Here is a 5,454-nt window from a genome sequence, read left to right as displayed (position 1 = left end):
GATGATAGATCATCCCACTTTACAATTTTACCGGTTTAACATAGAATACCGATTACTGATTAACAAATAAAGACTGGTAAACTGGAACATAGTGTTCCGATCAAAAATATTAACTATCGCTAGGGCTCCTCATTACGCTTGAGGTCTTCATACCGCTTGATGTCTTTGGTCATGCTTTGACCAGTAAGCTTCTTCTACAAAACACTGATAGTCTTCTACAAACAAAGACTGTACATACAATGGCATATAATACTGGTGTGAACAATACAACACATATTACCGGTTGAGAATAACTCATACATAAAATAAGTGTGTGTCCATCAATGACAATCACAACTAAACATGCCAACAACCACCTCAGCTACGTACACACATTATCAAAATGCCAACAACATCAAGGTAAATGGAGATCATATGATTATAGTTGTTATGTATGTGGATGACATCATATTTGGTGGAGACAAGGACATCATGTGCAAGGATTTTGTAGATTAGATGAAGACAAAATTTGAGATGTCCATGCTAGGTGAGCTATCTTACTTTCTTGGTTTGAAAATTTCACAACAGAAGAAAGGCATATTCATCTCCTAAACCAAGTATGCCAAGAAAATGTTAAAAAGTTTCAAATGGAGGACAACAAACTAGTAAGTACTCCCATGGTGACTGGTTGTAAATTGAGCAAGAATGATGAGACACGTGATGTAGAGCAGACACTATATAGGTCTATTATTGGTAGTCTGTTATATCTAATAACATCTAGACCAAATATAGTACAAGTGGTGTGCATGGTTCCAAGATTCCAAGCTACCCCCAAATAGTCTTACTTAAATGTAGTTAGGAGAATCTTCGGGTATCTGCAAGGAACAATCAGTTATGGCTTGTGGTATCCAAAGAAAGGAGACTTCACTTTGCAAGCATACACTGATGCAAATTGGGTTGGTTGTGTTGATGACCAGAAGAGCACAAGTGGAGGTGCATTCTACTTAGGAGATCGACTAGTGTCATGGTACATCAAGAAGTAAGATTTTGTTTCATTATCCACTGCAGAGGCCGAGTACATAGTTGTTGCTACATGTTGTCCATAGGTGTTGTGGATGAAGCAGACATTAAAGGATATATAGGTGGAAATACATGATCCTATTCCAATCCGGTGTGACAAATCAAGTGCAATCAACATCTCAAAGATTCCGGTAATGCACTCAAGAACAAAATACATTGCAATCAAGTATCACTTCTCGAGGGAGAAAGTAGTAGACAAAGAGGTAACAGTTGAATGTTCCAACTGGTGAGCAAATTGCTGACATGTTTACAAAGCCACTTTCTTTGAGCACATTTGGGTACTTTAGATAAAAGTTGGGATTTGTCCCACCATCTTGCAGTACTTAATGTATAAGAGAGATGTATGGTTCAGGGGGAGTCAACAATTGCTATAATCTCAAGACTCTTGAATCATGAAGCATGGACACAGAGGGAGAATGTGTCCTACCGGTTGCAAGAATGAGTTGTGTCAAACCAAGGCTTTCTTTGCCATTGTTGTCAAAGGGGAAGAGAGAGATGTAGTGTGTGTTGACATCAATGCCAAAGGGGAAGATTGTTGGCATTGAGTTGTCATTGATGTCAACCGGTGAGTAGGAGTTTGTTGGCATTAGAGATTGATGTCAACTCATATGGTGTAAGAATGAGTTATCACCAGTAAGAGGTGATATGAAGAAGTGTGTTGGCATGTTAAGTAAATACCGACAATTCATGAAACCGACATGTATGAAGGTTGGCTACTAGTTTGTGATGAAGAGGAAGAATGTTACCAAGATCACAATGTAGCAGTATACTGGAAGATAAGGTGAGTTACCAATGTGTTGTGTTTTCGGTAAGAGAAAATGTTTAGTGTGTTGGACATACCAGTAAGGGTATGTAGCAGTAGAAGGATTTGTCAGATGAATAAGTATGAACTGACCCTATGTCGGTGAGTGGGTCGTATGCTGACGTGTCTATCATGTGGATGCCAGGTGGCAAGAAGGGAGATGTCGGTGTGTTTGCATCATTGAGGCAAGGTAGTTGCATGGAAAGGTAAGTATTTAATGAAGCCCCCTTGATTTGTGGATTGAAAATCAAAATTTTTATGGCTTGATGAAGAATGAACGACAGAAGAAGATCAAAGAGTTGTTGGGATCATGATTGAAGCATGGAACCAGAGTACAGGATTACCTCAAACAAGAAACAACTAGATCTTAAATATGGTTGACAAAAATCAAAGCAGAAGAGGGGTTAGGTTTTATATTTTTAGCATACATGCATTGGACAAATGAAAAACGTGCATAGATTTATTTCCTCAATGCAGGTGATTGATCCAAGGAATATTGGATTAGATTGAAGATAGATTTGGTCACTGAGAAGAAACCCTAACCACCCTAAGTTTGAATTGGTTTTCAGCAGGAAGGCTCAAGTTTAAATATGCCAACTTGAAACTTTGATTGATGATGAGAGAGTACGAAGAAGGGTGATCAGTGTGTAGTTAAAACAACTGGAAAGAAAATTCTGAGTGACTGTGTGTGTAGGTGATACTGGAGCATAGAAAGGAAACTGGTAAAGGTGTTCATACCACTAGAGTGTGTGAAGAATATAGAGAGAAGGAATACCTGTAGAGTTAGAACCTATGGATATGTTGCAGAAGTTAAGTGTGATTTAGTAGAGGCATAAAAGATTAAGCTAAGTGTGAGATCCGACAAAGAAGGAGAGCAACATAAGAGATTGTGAAATTGACTGGTAAAGTTGAAACCGGTAGAACAGTACATAAGAGTTACAAAACTTTATTTGTAACAGGGATTTATCACTGTATTTGAAATCTATTAGTTTGATCACTAAGTTGGTGCTTAGTGTAGGGGTTGTAGCTCCTTTGAGTTGGTGCTCATAAATCAGGGGTTGGTGCTCCTTTGGTTGGTGCCCTAAAATTGTAATCAAATCATTTTCATTGTGAGGCTAGATTGGAGCAGAAGATCTCTAGTAGCTATTCTCACCGAGGTTTTTTTTTTCCCACATTGAGTTTTACTCGTATATCTAGTGTTATGTGATGCATTTTTTATGTGTGTGTATTATTGATCTAGTAACTATTCTTCCTTCACACCCAGTTTGTATTATTTGGGTAACCAATCTGCCCATTATTTTATTTATATGCTATCGGTATATCCTTGAGGTAGGAAAGTGTTTAAATCACTTATTCACCCCCTCTCAGTGATCCATTGTTTTCAACAACAATCACATCAACTTGAGATGTCTATGCAGGAGTAGTTGTTACAATAGTAGTAGTAACCAAAGGTGGGATCTCCATGGTGATGGTGAAGGTAGGAATTGAAACTGACATTTCACCATGAGACATTTGTGCCATTGCTTCTTTGAAATACAGAATGGAAGATTCAATTATTGATGCTGGAACATCATCAAAACTAGGAAGGCTTGACAATGAAACAAAATCAGCTTTGTTTTCTCCCTGAGACACACTGCATATGCTAACACTTCTTCATTCTCATCATCATCATTATTATATGTTAGAGTAATCTTTATTAGCTAATAATTATTTATTTAATTATTAGTCTATTATACTCTACGCTTAATCTAAACTTATGAATCTTATAATTCTTTAGGGTTTTTCTCCTTTAGGGTTTTGAGTATCCTTTTATAAGGATTCTCTCTTTGTATTTTCATTAACAATTATAATTATTGAATTGCATTCTTGTTGCATAATCAATATGACTCCTCTTTTCTGGATCTTTGAATTGTGGCCTCCCTAGCTTTTTTGCTTCTCTCCTTCTATGACAGGTTTGCATGCAGGTGATCTTTGGGAGCTGTAGAGTTGATTTTTCCTCAACTCCAATATGGTACCAAAGCTCCAGATCTGCATGCCCCTATTCTCTTCATGAGAGATTTTGGGCCTTGTTTTTAAGATCTCTGTATTCGAAGGTTTGTGCAATTGTTATTTAAAAAAATAAATTATTTATTTAATTATTAGTCTATTATACTCTACGCTTAAGCTAAACTTAGGAATCTTATAATTCTTTAGGGTTTTTCTCCTTTAGAGTTCCGAGTATCCTTTTATAAGGATTCTCTCTTTGTATTTTCATTAACAATTGTAATTATTAAATTGCATTCTTGTTGCACAATCAATATGACTCCTCTTTTCTGGATCTCTGAATGTTTGCCTTCATAGCTTTTTTGTTTCTCTCCTTCTGTGACAGGTTTGCATGCAGGTGATCTTTGGGAGCTATAGAGTTGATTTTTCCTCAACTCCAATATGGTATCAGAGCTCCAGATCTACATGCCCCTGTTCTCTTCATGAGAGATTTTGGGCCTTGTTTTTCAGATCTATGTATTTGGGGGTTTGTGCAGTTTTTTTTTTCATTTATGGGGGTATTTGATTTTTTGGTACATTTTGGTGCCAAAGGGACCTCATAGTTGGATTCAGAAGGATGATTCCTGTAGCGTCGTAAATTGTACGCACTTGCTAGGGTGGTATAATTTCACACCTAGTTTAGCACCCACCTTAGTGCATTTTACATTTTGCATTGCATTTCTCCTTTAGTACTTAATTAATCAAATTAATTAGGTCTAAGGTCCTATTTCATCATCTTCTACATCATAAAGTTGGGCCCTTTCATTAAAGCGTGCCCTTTTCATTTTATTCCTCCAATACATCATTCAATAAAAAACCCTAATTAAGTCCTATTTTGAACTTGGGGGCTTGGTTTCGGGGGTCAAAACATCTCGAAATCACCTGTAACTTCGGGATTCTCTCTAAAATCATCATATTCGACGACCCTGAAAATTTGGTGAAAAGTTGTCAGGACCGTGGCGCCCGGAGTGCACATGGTCCCGGACATTTTTCCCAAAATTTTAGGAGCACAATCCAATCATAAAATAAAGCTTAACCCCAAGAAATTGGCGGGATATTCAATCTCTAGGTCAGCCAAAAGATGAAATTATGACCTAGGGTTTCCTACATAAGAGCTCTCTTTCTTCATTTGAAGGGATACGATTTTTTGTTTTCAGGAACCTCATATGCAGCGAAAGAGAAGATCTTTGAAGACTTCAACAACATTCAACATTCCTCTATCAAGCACTTATCAAATTCATTCATTCATTTAGGGCTTGGAAGGCATTGAAGAACAATAGGAGATTACCGACTGAAGATTGGCTTGTACCCCTCCCTTGAGGGTTGGGTATGATTTCATGTTGTTTTCATGTCTTTGCATAAGCTTCAATATATCACTTATTCATGCTTTAGATCACTTTGCATCTTGATTTAGAGCATTTACATTATCATTTACAAGCAATTAGGGTTTACTTTCTAGGTTGCTCTAGTTTGCTTTCTTGCATTTTAGGACCTTGCACACACACAAGGTCTGCACACACAATACATTACAACTTGGTTATTCGTGGAGGTGGAAATCACCGAAGTGGGGG

The sequence above is a fragment of the Cryptomeria japonica genome, chromosome 7 (genome assembly GCF_030272615.1).
Source record: "Cryptomeria japonica chromosome 7, Sugi_1.0, whole genome shotgun sequence".
NCBI classification, from domain to species: domain Eukaryota; kingdom Viridiplantae; phylum Streptophyta; class Pinopsida; order Cupressales; family Cupressaceae; genus Cryptomeria; species Cryptomeria japonica.
The sequence above is the reverse complement of the archived record's forward strand: the minus strand, read 5'-3'. Positions refer to the sequence as shown.